General features: G+C 44.1%; 1 long non-coding RNA gene across 1 annotated transcript in view; it reads left to right on the top strand.

Moving 5' to 3' along the window:
• Nucleotides 1-14,814, top strand: part of LOC123382585 — a 28,561-nt gene extending 13,747 nt beyond the window's left edge. Inside the window, exon 3 of the long non-coding RNA XR_006591168.1 lies at nucleotides 14,118-14,814. This is a non-coding gene — a long non-coding RNA (uncharacterized LOC123382585). The remainder of the gene's footprint in view (nucleotides 1-14,117) is intronic.
• Nucleotides 14,815-17,369: the final 2,555 nt, after the last annotated feature.

The raw sequence follows: 17,369 nt of genomic DNA, 5'->3' as shown, positions 1-17,369 counted from the left end.
CTGGATTGCACCTTCTTGCTGTGTCCTCACGTGGTCTTTTCTTACGAGAACACTAATCCCATCATTAGGTCCCTATCCTCCTGACCTCATCTCAACCTAATCACCCCCAAAGACTGTCTTCATATACCACCAGCCCATTGGGAGTCAAGGCTTCAACATATGAATTGGGGGAAGTGGGGAGACATAATTCAGTCCAGAAGATTCTGCTCCTAGCTCTCCAAAATGCGTGTTCTTGTCACATGCAAAATGTATTAATTTCACCTCAATAGTCCCCAAACCCCAGCTCTTGCTAGCAAAAACTCTAAAGTCCAAAGTCTCATCTAAGTATCATCAGATACGGGTGAGATTCAAGGTACTATTCATCCTGAGGGAAAATTCTTCTCCAGCTGTGAACCTATGAAACCAACCTGTGTGCAGTACAATCATGGGCCAGGCAGAAGATAAACATTCCCATTCCAAAAGGGAGAGATAAGAAAGAAAGAAGGGGTGATTGGTCCCAAGCAATTCCAAAACCTAGGGAGGTAAATCCCATTAGGTCTTAAGTCTTGAGAATAATCCTCTTTGACTCTATACCCCACTTTTGGACCCACTGGGGTGGCATTCCCTTCCCCTTGGCTCTCCCAGGCGGAGGTCTTGCCTCCAAGGCTCTGAGATAGAGACTACCCGGCCTGTTGAAATTGAGGTGATGCCTTTGTTCTTTGAAACCAAAGAGGCAGCACCGCTGATCTCAGAATCATCTTTGGGGTCATTCTTCCTTTTTTTATGGGAAAAAAAAACCCCAAAACAAACAAAAAAAAAAACAGTGCACATTATAGCTGAATATCTCTCTAGTCCAGTCCCTGTAGAATCCAGGGAGTCTGAGAGCCTTCCTTCATCTGGACAGGCTCTCTCTGTCTCCTTTGGTCCAAACTGGCAGTGTCTTTGCTAAGATAACACCATTTCTATTCCTGGCTCCTGCTGAGATGGCTGAGCCTGATCAAGTCCACGAGTCATACCCAGGCTTCCTTTATCAAATGGTTGTTCAGTCACACCGTTAGAACACTCTTCGGATGGGGCGCCTGGGTGGTGCAGTCGGTTAAGCGTCCGACTTCAGCCAGGTCACGATCTCGCCGTCGGCGAGTTCGAGCCCCGCGTCAGGCTCTGGGCTGATGGCTCAGAGCCTGGAGCCTGTTTCCGATTCTGTGTTTCCCTCTCTCTCTGCCCCTCCCCTGTTCATGCTCTGTCTCTCTCTGTCCCAAAAATAAATAAACGTTGAAGAAAAAAATTAAAAAAAAAAAAAGAACACTCTTCGGAACACTTTTTTCTCATTTTTTGCGATGTGGATAGGCTGAGATGTTTCCAAATTTCCAAGTTCCGGTTCCCTTTTGTCTCACGCCTCCTTCTTCTTTTTTTTTTTTTTTTTTTAATTTTTTTTTTCAACGTTTATTTATTTTTGGGACAGAGAGAGACAGAGCATGAACGGGGGAGGGGCAGAGAGAGAGGGAGACACAGAATCGGAAACAGGCTCCAGGCTCTGAGCCATCAGCCCAGAGCCCGACGTGGGGCTCGAACTCACGGACTGCGAGATCGTGACCTGGCTGAAGTCGGACGCTTAACCGACTGCACCACCCAGGCGCCCCACACGCCTCCTTCTTCTGTTCGTCCCTCTCCTTGTGTGTTTTACCGTAAGGAGTCAGGAGCAACCAAGCTGCTCCTTCGACACTTCGCTTAGACATCTCCTCGGCTAAATACCCAATGTCATCATTCACAGGTTCTACCTTCCAGAGAACACTAGAACATAGTTTGGCCACGTTCTTTGTGCCCGGATACCGAGGACGGTCTCTCCTCCAGCTTTCAATAACGTGTTCCTCGTTTGCATCCAAGATCTCAACGGAATCACTTTTGACGTCCGTATTTCTGTCGTGCACCTCAAAACTCTGCTGACCTCTACCCACTGTGCCGTCCCCAAACCGCTTCCCTTCTATACCTCATGTATTTCTTACAGAAACACCCCACTTCTTGGTGCCACAATCTGTCTTAGTTAGCTCAGGCCACCATAACAAAATGCTAGAGACTGGGAGGGGAAAGCAACAGAAATGTCTTTCTCACAGTTCTAGAGACTAGAAGCCTGGGGTCAGGGTGTCAGTATGGTTGGGTTCTTGTGCGAACTCCCTAGCTTGAAGATGGCTACCTTTGTGCAGCGTCCTCATGTGGTAGAAAGGTGGGTGGCACTCTGGTGTCTCTTATTACAAGGGCACCAATCCCATGGGGAGGCCCAATCCTCATGACCTCATCTGAACCTAATTGTATCCCAAGGCCCCATCTCCAAATACCATCATACTTCAATAACAAATTTTGGAGTGGGGGAACAGTTCAGTTCATAGAACCTGATATAAGCGTTTCTGTATAAGTTTTTGTATGGATATGTATTTTAAAACCTCTTGACTATAGACCTAGGGATGGGATTACTTGGTCACATCGTAAGTCTGGGTTTGACCTTCTGAAGAACTTCACAGCACCGCCACCATTTTATATCCCTACATACAACGTATGAGAATTCCATTTCCTCCACGTCTTTGAGAACACTTGTTGTCATCCATGGTTTTCATTTTTTTTAATGTGTTTATTTATTTCTGAGAGAGACAGAAAGGGGGGGGTGGACAGAGAGAGGGGGAACAGAGGATCTGAAGTGGGCTCGCACCGACAGCAGAAAGCCTGATGTAGGCTCGAACCCACGAACCAGGAGATCATGACCTGAGCTGAAGTCGGATGCCACCCAGGTGTCCCATCATCCACTGTTTTTCTTAGCGTCATCCCAGTGGGTGTGAGGTGACCTCTCACTGTGATTTTGATCTGCATTTCCCTAAGGCTACGTGTCAGGCACGTTTTCATGTGTTTATTGGTGACTTGAGTACAATAGTACCCCCCTCCTCCACTTATCCATAGAGGATACATTTCAAGACCTCCAGCAGATGCCTGAAACCCCAGAGAGTAGCAAACCCTATATATACTATGTTTTTCCCCATACATACATACATACATACCTGTGTTAAGCTTTAATGTATAAATTAGGCACAGTAAGAGATTAACAACAATAACTAGTAACCAAATAGAACAATTTATAGCAGTCTACTGTAATAAGAGTTACGTGAATGTGCTCTCTCTCTCAAACTATCTGATGGTACTGTCCTCACTCTTCTTGTGATGATGTGAGATGATAAAATGCCTATGTGATGAGATGAAGTGAGGTGAATGACATAGGCATTGTGATGCAGCATCAGGCTGCTAATGACCTTCTGACAATATGTCAGGGGGAGGGTCATCTGCTTCTGGACCACAGTTGACTGTAGGTAATTGAAAGCTCAGACAGTGAAGCCACGGATAAATGGGGATTCTGCTGCGTCTCTTCTAGAGAAATGTCTATTCAAATCCTTTACTCACGTTTAATTGGGTTATTTGTCTTTTCATTGTTGAGTTGTATGAGTTCTTTATCTAGTCTACATACAAGTTTCTGATCAGGTGTGTCATTTGAAACTATGTTCCACCTGTAGTAGTGTGTAGCTTTATTTTTGGGGCTCTTTTCATGATCAAGTTCAGAAAGCCGCTCTCCAGCTCCCGTCCTCAAACAGAGCAGTGATTGTAGCTTAAGAATGCTACACTCAGCCTGATGCTAGACCCGGGGGTCCAGCAAGCCCAGGACTTTGGCTTGAGTTTCTGCTGCGTCCAGTCCAAGGAGATGTTTATCTTGTACTTAGCCTCAGTCTATCCTTTAGTTCTGCCTTTTGTGTTTTATCTATCATTGCTGAGTTTCTAGCAAAGGGCATCATTCAACCTGTGAACTCACAGCACCAAATTGCTCTGGGAGACCTCCATCAATATCATTTATAGTATTTTTCTTTGTGTGTACATTTTTTTAAAAAAAAAAATTGTGAAGTTAGGTCTATTGATATTTTTATATGGTTTCGTCTCTTGCTTTTATGCTTGGAAAGGTCTTTCCCGTCTAAAGAGGAGAGAAACATGATCTTAGAATTTCTTCTATGGTTTTCTTTTCCTCTTTGTATTTAACGCTCTCATCCATCTGGAATCTACTTATCGTACAGGTAAGGATCCAAGTCGAAGGTCTTGCAAATTGTTTGCTGTCTCACCACTATGCAATAATTTTAAAAGCCATTCCAAATACGTATCAAATTTCAGTATCTACTTTGCGTCTTTTCAGAGGCTTTGATTTTAACACGGTTCCATTATTTATTTGACTTTTTCATTCCTGGACCAGAGGTTGGAAGCCTATCTTTTCTGTGTGTGCCTCTTCTAACTCAGCATAGGGCCTGGTCAGCAAATACTGCTGGCCAGATTTATAATTGAAGGTCTGAACAGTGGAAGGACACAAGGAAAGGGTTGTAAGATGGTGAGGTATTGTTGGACCTCTTCGTGACATTGAAGAAGAAACACTAGCACCCTGGCCTAGTGCCCAACACATGGTAGACGCTCAATAAAAGATGAAATGAGTGAGAAGAATTTTGAAGTGGTGAGTTCTACTTGACTTAACATCCTCCAGCTGAGTTTTTCTTCTCCACTTGCGCTCCAACCTGCCTCCAAATTCGTAGCCAGACTGATCCTTCATTTCCAAAGTGTGCTTTGCTCCGTCTGCACACCTCCTTACAAAAACCCATGGATCTATGCTGAGTCAGGTGGCCAGATAAAAATTCTTGAAAAATCCGAGTTATGCTGCTCGCTTTTGTGAGTCTGGAGCCTGGGACCTTTCTCTCTGACGTCAGACCTATCATTTAAGGCTTACTCTAATCCAGTTCTCAAAGCATCGCAGAATAAGAGGAACACTGACTTAAACTCAGAAGCCATGGCCTTCTGCTTCTCCCACTTGGATTAGCTCTGGGACGATCGGAAAGTTATATAACTTCTCCGAGTCCCCGTTGTTTCACCTGTAAAAGAAGAGATCATAAGATCAACTCAGAAGGATGTTATAAGAATTTAGTTGGATAACGCAGCTCAGAGCTCTTTAATATGAAAAGTTATACATCTGTATGATTATAACCACCTCTATATTACTTTACCTCATTTCCAACACGTATCATCTGCTCCAGACGACACAGGATCTTCACTGCCCCCTCAATGCTGGGGGGTTTCTCCTCCTCTCTTTCTCTGCCTATCTAGGTTCCACCCATCCTCAAAGGGCCAGCCTCGACCCTGCCATGTTCCCAAATACCTCCCTCCATTTCTGCCCACATGCCTCTTTCCCTGCTATGAACCTCTTTTATTCTCAAGTTCCAGCCCGCAGACTAAGGCTCAGCTATTCTCTCCTGATTTTACGAGGATTGGACATCTTCAAGTGAAGCTTTAATGCTGTGTCTGCAGGGGCCAGGTCCCGTTCTCCTTAGATGCACCCCACAGCGACGAGTGTTAAGCAAGGCCCAAAGTAGAAGGCCAGTAATCACTACTGTGGATACAGCAAAGAAAGCGTAACGGTCGTGATCTCACCAGCAAGGATTCTTGGTCTTGTATGTTGGGTTGTGTTAGAGCACTGAACCCACAGTGGTGTGTGTTCAATAACGGTGGGTCTTCAGACATCCAGAGCTCTCAACTGCAGCATGCACAGGAAATGGGCAAGGGGGCAGAGTCAGGGTCAGGGTCAGTAGAGCACGTTAGGCAATGGAGCTAGAAGAAGAGTTACAGAATTTTGGCCCCAAGAAGAGCGCATTGTATAGGTTGTTTATTCCAGCATTATCGTTTGACAAGACAGGAGGCCAAGGCTGAAGTGGCTATTTGCTTGTCCAAGGTCAACCCGCAGAGCCGGGGCCCAGGACCCCTGATTCCCCATGCAGTGTACTATGGTCAGTTATATGTCTTTCCAAATTATGATTCATAACATAGAGCAGAAGTAGTAACAGACCAGGGTTGGGGATAGTCCAATAGACTGGGAGACACAGGTACAGGTGAAAGTCTCCCATTCCATCCCTGGCACTGTCCTTCTGCCAAATAAACTTGCTTGGAAGCTGGAGAGGTCTCCTAGTTGGGCTTGTATCAGGATCCAAAACAATGAAGCAGGTGGACGTCCTCTCATCCCAGAGACAAACTAAGCCTTTGAGCAGCAAATGACACAAAAACCATCCTGCCTCCCTGCATTATTTGTTTTTCCATTCACTTTTCACGCTTCCGTTCCTGACTATGGAGTCTTTCTTCAGACAGAAGATGACAAAGGAGGCAGTGCTTAGTTCAAGAGGAATTCTGACCCCCCCCAAAAGTGTGTAGGTTGCAAAGTAATTATTCTGCAGGAGAGTGTGTGTGTTCAAGCAAATGACACCCTTCACTCCCCACGTTATGGGGGGCTCGAACAACATGATGCTGACTCACACTAATGATGCTGTCAGAGGCTTTACCTGTGATTTTCCAAGCAGCGGGTTTTGGGTGGGCAGAGAAGGGCTGTCTGATCAAACCACAGACCCGCCTCCTCTCACAGACACCCTTAAAGAACAAAAGTCAGCACGCAAAGGAGAGTGTGAATGTGTAGCCAGCACGGCCACGAACACGGTGAATACTGTTGCAGACGTGTGGAGCTCTCACCGACAGTGGACGTTGGAAAGAGACGAGAGGGCAGAGGCAGAGTCAGGGTCAGGGTCAGCGAGACGCTCTGGGTTAGAAGCGCAATCCCAGAATATTGGCTCAGAGAGAGCAGATTGTACCGGTCGTTTATTCCAGCTTCATGATTTTACAAGAAAGGAGACTCATGGTTAATTTTATGGGTCGACTTCACTGGACGAAGGGATGCCCAGGTAGCCGGTAAAACACTCTTTCTGCGTGTGTCGGTAAGGACGTTGCTGGAAAAGATGAGCATTTGAATCGGTTGACTGAGGAAAGCAGATCGCCAATGCCAGTGGGTGTCACCCAACCTACTGAGAGCCTGAATCGAACAAAAGGAGGAAGGTCAAATTTGTTCTCATTGCACGAGCTGGGTCATCCTTCTCCTGCTCTCAGACATCGGCATCGCTCGTTCTCGTGCCTTCGGACTCACGCTCAATTACACCACTGGCTTTTCTGGGTCCCCAGATTGCAGACCACACATACTGTGGGACTTCTCAGCCTCCATAATCACATGAGCCAATTCTTATCATTTTATACACACACACACACACACACACACACACACACGTATCCTATTGGTACAGTTTCTCTGGAGAACCCTAAATAACACAGAACTCAACCCTGCAGTGGCTGATTGTCTTTCCAATGTCAACCCATAGAGCCAGGCCCCAGACCCCCTGACTCGCCATGCAGTCTTCTTCCCTCTACAGTGAGTTCTGCTCCTTGTGTGTTTTTCCAAGTTCAGATTACCTTTAAAGAACGAGGGCAGAAGGATTTGGGTGCCACTCGCTACTTTGGTCGGCGGTTGTCAAGATCCTGCCTTTGGGAAGGTCTTCCCAGGGTCTGGAACCGAATTTGGGAGGAAAAGCTTGGCAGGTGAGACTGATATTTCAGGACCCCATGGGAATCTCAGGGAGAAGCAGATACAGAATCTACATCCCTACACATGTTAGTGTGTGTTTACGTGATACCAGAAAGGACAAATCGAAGCCTTCTACTCAGCCAGTTTGCCCATTATTAGTCACACGTGGGGCCAATGTGGTGTCCACCCTGGAATACGTAGGAAGTTCCAGCCATTTGGATGTTATAGACTATGGTTTCCTTGGAATGCCTTGTCTCCATAGTCGGGTGCCCTGCCACGAAACCCACAAAAACTGCTCTTTTGCTTTTCTGATCTGGGTTTCAGTATCTTCCGTTGTAAAGCCAGATTCATGTGACCTGGAAAACAAACATGATCTCTAGCCCACAGGGTAACCCAGCACAGTGCTTGGCAAAATACTCAGCTCAATAAATGAGGTTTATTTATCTATCATTTTTGCTATTGTTTGGGCAGGATATTGGGTAGAGATATCAATCCCTTACCAGATATATGGTTGGCAAATATTTTCTTTCATTCTTTAGGTTGTCTTTTCAGGCAGTTGATTGTTTTCTTTGCTGCACAGAGGTTTTGAGTTGCATGCAATCCCACCTGTCTATTTTTTGCTTTGGTTGCACGTGATTTTGGCGTCACAGTCCAAAAATCATCGCCAAGTCCAATGTCAGGAAGTTTTTCCCCTGTTTTCTTCTAGTGGTTACACTGTTCCAGACTTTAAGTTTAAGACTTAAATCCATTTCGGGGCGCCTGGGTGGCTCAGTCGGTTAGGCGTCCGACTTCGGCTCAGGTCAGGATCTCACCGTTGGTGGGTTTCAGCCCCGCGTCGGGCTCTGTGCTCACAGCTCGGAGCCTGAAGCCTGCTTCGGATTCTGTGTCTCCTCCTCTCTCTGCCCCTCCCATGCTCATGCTCTATCTCACTTTGTCTCTCAATAATAAATAAACGTTAAAAAATTAAAAAAAAAGACTTAAATCCATTTCAGGTTGATTTTTGCATGTTGTGTGAGATGAGTCTAATTTCATTCTTCTGAATGTAGATGTTCAGTTTCCCCAAAACCAAATAAGACTTGCTTTCTTGCTCTTACTGATTTCTAGCTTCATCTCGTTTTAGGCAGAAGAGATACTTGGAAGGATTCTTCTTGAATTTGTTAAGACTTGTCTTGTGAATGAATGACCTATAACGACATCTAATGAGAAGACTATCCTTTCCCCATTGTATGTCCTTAGTACCTTTATTGAAGATCAGTTGACTGTGGATGTGTAGATTTATTTCTGGTCTTTTTTTGTTCCATTGGTCTACTACAGCTGTTTTTATGCTAGTGCCGTGCTGTTTTGAATACCGTAGCTTTGCAATATATTTTGAAATCAGGAAGTGTGATGCCTCCAGCTTTGTTGTTATACGAGATTGCTTTGGCTATTTGGGGCCTTCTGTGGCTCTATATGAATTTTTGGGAAATATGAATTTCTCTAAAGAATGTCATCAGGATTTATTAGAAATTTATAGATCTCCTTGAGTAGTATGGACATTTTAAAAAAAATTTTTTTTTCAACATTTATTTATTTTTGGGACAGAGAGAGACAGAGCATGAACGGGGCAGGAGCAGCGAGAGAGGGAGACACAGAATCAGAAACAGGCTCCAGGCAATGAGCCATCAGCCCAGAGCCCGACGCGGGGCTCGAACTCATGGACCGCAAGATCGTGACCTGGCTGAAGTCGGACGCTCAACCGACTGCGCCACCCAGGCGCCCCAACATTTTAACATTATTAACGCTTACATTCCATGAACATGAGGTGTCTTTCAATGTATCTATATCTTCTTTAATTTCCTTTACCAATGTTCTAGAATTTTCAGTGTACATGACTTTCACCTCCCTGGCTAAGTTTATTCCTAGGTATTTTATTCTTCTTGTTGCTATTGTGAATGGATTTTTCTCCTTAATTTCCCTTTCAGATAGCTTATTGTTCATATTTAGAAACTCAACTGATTTTTGTGTGTTGATTTTGTATTCTGCAACTTTACCAAATTTATTTATTCCAACAGGTGTTGTTGTTGTGTTGTGTTGTGGAGTCTTTAGGGTTTTCTACATATATGATCACATCATCTGCAAACAGAGATCATTTTACTTCATCCTTTTTGATTGAGATGTCTTTTATCCTTTTTCTTGTACCATTGCTCAGGTTAGGACTTAAAGTACTATGTTGAATGAAAGTGGTGATAGGGGACATCCTTGCCTTCTACTGGATCGCAGAGGAAAAGCTTTCAATGTTTTCTGTATTGATTATGACATTAGGGGTGGGCTTTTCGTATACGGCCTTTATTGTGTTGAGGTAGGTTCTTTCTATAGCTATTCTGTTGAGAAATTTTCATCATGAATGGATGTTGAACTTTTGAAATGCTTCGTCCTAGGTGATTATGTGGTTTTCTCTTTCGTTTTGTTGTTGTAATGTATGGCATTGGTTTATTTGCATATGTTGAACCATACTTGCATCCCAAGGATAAACCCCACTTGGTCATGGCGTATAATGCTTTTAATGTGCTGTTCAATTTGGTTTATTCACCAAAGATTTTTGCCTGTTGTTTTCTTTTCTTGTAGTGTCTTTGGTTTTAGTATCAAAGTAATGCTAGCCTCTTAAAGGGTTTGGAAGTGTTCCTCCCTCTTCTATTTTTTGGATAGTTTTAGAAGGATTGGTATTCATTCTTCTTTGAATGTTTGGTGGAATTCATTCATGAAGCCATTTATTGTTTCCTTTCTTCTGCTAACATCGGGCTTAGATTTTCTTCTTTTCCTAGTTCTTTGAAGTGTAAAGTTAGATGATTTATTTGAACTCTTCCTTTTTTCTTAATGTTGGAACTTATTAATATAAACTTCCCTCTAGAACTGCTTTTGCTACCTCCCATAGGTTTTGGTATGTTGCACTTTCATTTTAATTTGTCTCAAGATGTTTTAAATTCCCTTTTGATTTCCTCTTTGCCACAATGTTTTTTCAAGAGTGTGTTTGTTAGTTTCTACATATTTGTGAATTGTCTTGTTTTCTCTCTGTTACTGATTTCTAGCTTCCTTCCATTTTTGGTCACAAAAGATACTTGGAATGATTCTTCTTGAGTTTGTTAAGACATGTTTTATGACGTAGCATGTGATTTATCCTGGAAAACATTCCACGTGTACTTGAGAACATGTATTCTTGTGCTATTGGGTGGAAAGTTCTGTATATGTCTACATTTGGTCTACAGTGTTGTCCAGTTCGACTGTTTCCTGACTGATCTTCTGTCTAGATGATCTATCCATTAGAGGGTGGGGTATTGATGTCTTCTACAAATATTGTATAGCTGTCTATCTCTCTCCACAGATATGTCAATGTTTGCTTTATATATCCAGGTGCTTTGATGCTGGATGCATATATATTTGTAATTTCATATCTTCTTGTTGAATTGACCCTTTTGTTAATATATAATGACCTTCTTTGTCTCTGTGACAGTTTTTGACTTGAAGTCTATTTTGTCTGATATAAATATAGCCACACTTACTCCCTTTTGGTTACCATTTACATGGAATATATTTTCTGTCCCTTCACCTTCAGCGTATATGTTTTCTTAAAGTAAAAGTGAGTCTCCTATAGGCAGCGTATAATTAGATCTAGGTTTTTTTTTTTTTAATGTTCATTTATTTTTGAGAGAGAGAAACAGAGCACAAACAGTGGAGGGGAAGAGACAGAGGGAGACACAGAATCCAAAGCAGGCTCCAGGCTCTGAGCTGTCAGCACAGAGCCTGGTGTTGGGCTCAAACTCACAAACTGGGAGATCGTGACCTGAGCCAAAGTCGGTGCCTTCACCGACTGAGCCACCCAGGCACCCCTCGTTTTTGTTTTTTCTTAATCCATTCAATCACTCTATACCCTTTGATTGGAAAATCGAATCTATTTTATCTTTAATTTATTCAGATGTAAGTACTTAACCTCCATGGTGTTGTCTTCTGAATGTTTTATAGCTCTCTTGTCCTTTTCTTCTTCTGTTGCCATCCTCCCTTGTGAGGATTTGTTGTAACAGCATGCTTTACTTCCTTTTCTTTATCATTGTGTACCTACTAGAGACTTTTTCTTGTGGTTACCATGAGGCTTGTATAAAACATTTAATAGCTTATTACTCCCAAAATTTTATGTTGTTCATGCCACAATTTACATCTTTTTATGCTCTGTACCCATGAAGAAACCATTGCCTATTTTTAATACTTTCATCTTTTAAATTTTATACTAAAGTTATAAGAGATGTATATGCCCCCACTACAATATTAGAGTATTCTGAATTTGACTATATACTTACTTTTACCAGTGACCTTTATACTTTCGTATGTTTGCGTGTTACTAATTAACATCTTTGTTTCGACTTGAAGAACTCCCTTTAGCATTTTTTGTTAGATAGATCTGGTGGCGTTGAACTCCCTCAGATTTTGTTCCTCCGAGAAATTTTTTATCTCTCCATCATTTCTGAAGGATAGCTTGGGTGGGTATAGAATTGGGGGTTGGGAGTTTTATCTTTCAGCTCTTGAATATATCATCCCACTCTCTCCTGGCAGCAAGGTTTCTTCTGAGAAATTACTGATGGACATATGGGCGTTCTTTTGTATGTGACAAGTCATTTCTCTCTTACTGCTTTCAAAATTCTCTTTGACTTTTTTTTTTAATTTTTAATGTTTATTTATTTTTGAGAAAGAGACAGAGAAACAGAGTGCGAGTGGGGCAGAGAGAGAGAGAGACACAGAATCTGCAGCAGGGTCCAGGCTCTGAGCTGTCGGCACAGAGCCCGATGTGGGGCTTGAACTCATGGACTGTGAGATCACGATCTGAGCTGAAGTCAGACACTTAACCAGCTAAGCCACCCAGGCATCCCTGTGTCTTTGACTTTTGATAATTTAATTATAATGTGTCTCAGGGTAATCTTCTTTGGGTTGATCCTATTTTATTCTTTCTTCTCTTTTCTCTTCTGATTGGATAATTTCGAATGATCTGTCTTTGAACTCACTGATTTTTTTTCTTGTACTTTCTTCACAGATTCTTTCTCCTATTGAAGCTTTCTACTGCATTTTTCATTTCATTCATTGTATTCTTCAGCTCCATAATTTCTGTTTGGTTCTTTTTTGTTTTTACCTCTTTGATGAACTTCTCATTTTGCTCATGTATTTTCCTGATTTTGTTGGCTTGTCTGTATTTTCTTGTAGTTTGCCGATCTTTCTTAAAACCATTATCTTAAATTCTTTGTTAGGCGATTCATAGGTCTCTATTTCTTTGAGGTCAGTTACCAGAGCTTTATTAATTTCCTTTGGTCGTGTCATGTTTGCTCAATTTTTTTCACTATTTACATAGACTTACATTGATGTCTACGATGCTCCTTCACTTGAAGGAGCAAACACATCTTTATAGACCAATTTTAGCAGGTAAATACCTTCTCCTGCCGGGACTGCGTCTGGAATCACAGTTGAGTGGGCTGGAGCTGGGTCAGGTACCCGCTGCCAGGTGTATGGATGGGTACATGGCTGGACAGCCTGCTACCAAAGGTGTGGGTGAATGGTTCCGGCTGGATCCCTAGGTGGAAGGAAATACCGACAGGACCATAGTCAAGAAGGCTCCAGAGAGCCAGTTCTCAGAGCCACTTCCAGATCTGCAAATAGCAGGCCTCTTATCAGGGGAGCAGCTGGGTCTGGCTCTGGCTGTGTCCCTGAGCATGCTCCCGCCAGGTCCCTGGCTGGGCCTCTGAGGCAGAACTGACTCTGAGACTGCAGGAAAGTAGAGCTGGGGCCGGTCACAGGGCTGCCTCAGGGCCCACCGTCAGGACTGAGTTCGATGGCCCTGATCCCAGGAGCGTATCTGGGACTGGCAGAGCTGGGTCCCAAGGCAGGCAGAGCTGACTCTGGACCACGGGAGAGCAGGGCCATAGCTGAGTCACAGGGCTGCCTCAGAATCTGCAGTTAATGCCAAGCGTGCCGAGCCTCTTACCAAGGTCATGGGTAGGTGTAGCTCCTCTCGGGTCCCTTGGCACTTGGGGATGGCTGCAGAACGATGGCCAAGGGGAGCTAGAGCTGGGCCCATAAGGGGATGGCATTGGCACTGCTATCCCTCTGCAGTGGACCACATTCAACAAGGCTGCCACTAGGACGTGGGCAAGCCTTCTCACCTCAGCTCCCTTCAGCCTTGCGCTTCACTAGGGTTTTGCAACCTTCTTTCTGGTTTCCAAAGCTCCCACAAAGGCACTTTTGTTCACGAATGGCTGCCAGATTATTACTTGTGTCCGGGGGAATGTGAGCTGAGAACCTCCTGTTCCGCCATTTTGCTAATGTCATCCCTCTCTCGTGGCATAATATGTTAGAGCTTCATCCACTTTGTGGCATCTATCAGAACTTTCTTCCTTTTAATGGTGACTGGACTACATTTAATGACGACATGATCCCATCCTGTGAACATAATTAGCCACCTCCACTCATGGATATTTGAATATATCTTTTGCTCCATATTTCATGATTCATCTAACAACCGTTGTATGCACGTACAAACAGTTTTGTGGGTTTTTAAGACCAGTTTTTGTTAAACATGCATGCTACTTATTTAATTAATAAGAAACAACGTAATTAACTTTTTTTTTTTTTTTTTTTTTTTTTTTTTTTTTTTTTTTTTTTACCACAGTGACTCCTTTTCACCTGGCCACTTCAGCCAAATTACTCAAACGGGAGCCCTATGCAGACGCACAAAAAGCATCCTGGAAAGGGAAAATTTTTACAAGGAGAAAGGGAAATGAATCCAGTAGAGATTCTAATGTGCCTTTCTTCCTAGCCACAGGGGAAAGCATTTATATCTTCTCAAACATAATTACCTTCCTGGTGTTTAATGAATTCAACTTTAATTCATGCCATCCAATTTAAATCTGCGAAAATTCTAGACATGGGGGAAACTTCCTTCTTGCGTTTGTTGGTCTGGTATATAAAAGTAAAGCTTTAAATGTCTAGAGATTATTGATTTGGTTGTTTACTGGGAGAAGTCCAGCGGGGTGTCCTTTGAAGCAATTACCTAAAGTATCTCAACATGTCTCGCAAATATAAAAACAAGCCCCCAGAGAAGAACCCTGGCCGGTAGAACGAATGGCCTGGAAAAGTTGAAGGTCCAGAACCTGAAGAGACCAGAGGTTTTTTCAGTCTTCGGCAGATACCGGGGTCACCTGGGGAGATTGTTAAAAATACAGCTGCCCGGTCCAGTTGGCTGAGTCTGAATCTATGGCGAGGGGCCCCAGTATCTATATTTTTTAACAAGCTCCGCAGATGATTCTGGTCTATACCGCCGCTTGAGGATGTTAGACCCAACTCTTGGAAACGGCTATATTGTTTCACTCCCGCGGCAGACGGCCCCTCTGCTTACACTGAGGAACGCCAGGGGAGACGGCTATAAAAACTCACCCCTGCGTTACTACAGACCCAATGCTGAAACTCTTGTTTTGTCCTTCCTATGATGTTCCATATGAAAAAAAAAAAAATTGATCTAGAAGATGTTGGTTTATCCTGAAGAATTAATATAATTCGGGGGGGGTGGGGGGGGACTCAAGAACAATGAGTATTTGTGATAAATCAAATTCTGATTTTGGGGAACGGGACACCCCCCCCCCACTCTCCCCAACTGTGATAGCTTTTTTTTTTTTTTTTTTTTTTTTTCCTTATTCAATCATATATATCTGTTGGGTTGCTAACAGACTTATCTTCTATTTAGGTCTATACTTAGGTCTATACTTAGGTCTATACTTAGGTCTATTTAGGTCTATACTTCCTTCGTATACCCTCAATCCCTGTAGCCTGTGTCTCAATCCCTGTAGCCTTTTCCCCCAAGAAGGAGTTGAGGATGTTACTAAATGGAAGGATGGGGCCATTTATTAAAGGCTTCGTGGAGAATGCTGTGATTAAAAGGGATGGTGTCGAGGGCTTCACGATGAGGCAAATCGAGGTGATATTTCCTCCAACGGAGATTTCTCTCCCCCCATCGTTGCCTCTGCCCCTGGGGCTTGATGAGCTTTGCTGGCTGAAGGGATCACAGCGTCCCTCCCTCTCTCAGCCTGTTTGTTGAGTCCCAGCCTCTGGAGCAAGGACGGTTCTCTTGACCTTGGCCAGGTGCCTGACAATTCTCGCAGAAGCAGCAGGCCAGAACGTGTGGATGGAACGGGATAAATCCCTCTCCACTCCTGGGAAAACAGCTCCTAGTTTACATGCTGGTGACTGTGGCTTAGCAGTGTCATATCTTCAAAAGGCAAGGATAAGATGCCTTTAATAGAAGAAGAGATTTGTTCTACCACTCGCGCCTTTAATCCGCTCTGGCGGAATTGGCTCCCAAAGTGGCCACGTCTGAAACAGGGGCTCGCATCTCAAGACTTTGAGCTGAGGCCCCAGAGAAGTGATTACTTAGCCTGCAGTAGTGTAGACTGCTAATGGCCTCCCCACTCTGCCCGGATCGCAGGGTGTCCACAGAACCCGGTTGACCACAAAAGTCTTGCAAAGGGTCCTCTGGCTGTTCTCTAAATTGAGTCCCCTGAAACACATCACACTCACGCAGAAAAAGCTGGAAATAGACAGCTTTATTGCCGTTTCCTGACCCAGCAACACTGCTTGGGTTTAGAATTTGGCTGCGGTCATCTTTACTTTCAGAAGCGAATCAACGACTCAACACGGTTTGCTTCCTCTTGGTGTCTCACCGGCCGTGGCAGTCTTTTCTCTCGTTTCGATGCGAAAATTGTTATCCTAGGGAAGCAAATGGGGGCAGGAGGGTTAAGCGGTCCACAGTGCCTACGGCTGCAGGACTCTAAAGAGATATAACAAATTCATGGGTCGCTTATGGTTTTACGTCACATCGGTGGGTTGATTTATCTCCGGGAAAGAAAGATTTTCTCCAGTGGCAGCTAAGGCGCTTGGGGCTCGAAGACCAAGCCTACAGTCCTGTACCAGAAGGTAATGGATCAGGATCACTTTTACACGCCAGCACTCACATCCTGCCGTATTCTTTAGTACCCGGCTTGTGGCAGGTGATGGGTTGTCCGGCCAAAGAGCAGAAAACCGGGACAGACGTTGGTCAGGTGGGCACACTCCAGACCCAAGGAAGCCCAACTATCTCAGTCAAGCCCAGCATCCTCTGAAATGCAGACATCGTCATATCCCGCCCCCTCCCTCCCCCATTCTTCCAGCTCTGTTAGTTTTCCCAGATACCTAAAAGAGTTAGCATTTTCAAATAATCTGGTTTTTTTTTTTTTTTTTTTAAATACGGTAATGTGTTTGTTTTTGCTTGGAAATGATTTGACTTCATAGCACATCAAATAAATGGGGGAAATCTCGGCGTTATTCTCATATTAGAAGCCGCTATCCAGAAATATCTATTTTGGTACTGGCAATTTTTTTCCTCTTCTCTCTCATTTGGGGAAGATGAAAGCTGCAAAGCCGTTTATCTCCCCTAAATTAGCCACGTGACAACTCTGAGCTATTAATAACCACTCCCCACAGCATTAATGTTTCTGTCTGAGAGGGGTCAAGCGGTGATCACCCCGGAGGGAGAGTGGCCAAGATAGATGCGAGCCGCGCAGCAGAAATGCAGCCCGAGTCGGCACAGACCAAGTGGGCAGAGAACAGATGTAACCCAGATGCCCCCCAACTGGCCGCTGCCAAATTGAAGGCACAAGAGGGGTCACCAATGCTCTCCTCCCAAGGGCCATGGCACGGAGCCCCTCCGGCTTGATGGTGAGTCAAACCCTGACAGCACCTGCACCCCGCCATATGCTTCTGGCGTTATTGGTGTTGCCTCTGCCCCTGACTGTGCCTCTTCCTGCCTCTGCTGACCAACCTCTGTTGTCAGGAGCCGCCTTCTTAGTCCACGGCCACTTCCACCATTCGGGGCGTGGCCGCTTTGTCCCAA

The sequence above is a fragment of the Felis catus genome, chromosome E3 (genome assembly GCF_018350175.1).
Source record: "Felis catus isolate Fca126 chromosome E3, F.catus_Fca126_mat1.0, whole genome shotgun sequence".
NCBI classification, from domain to species: Eukaryota; Metazoa; Chordata; class Mammalia; order Carnivora; family Felidae; genus Felis; species Felis catus.
The sequence above is the reverse complement of the archived record's forward strand: the minus strand, read 5'-3'. Positions and strand labels throughout refer to the sequence as shown.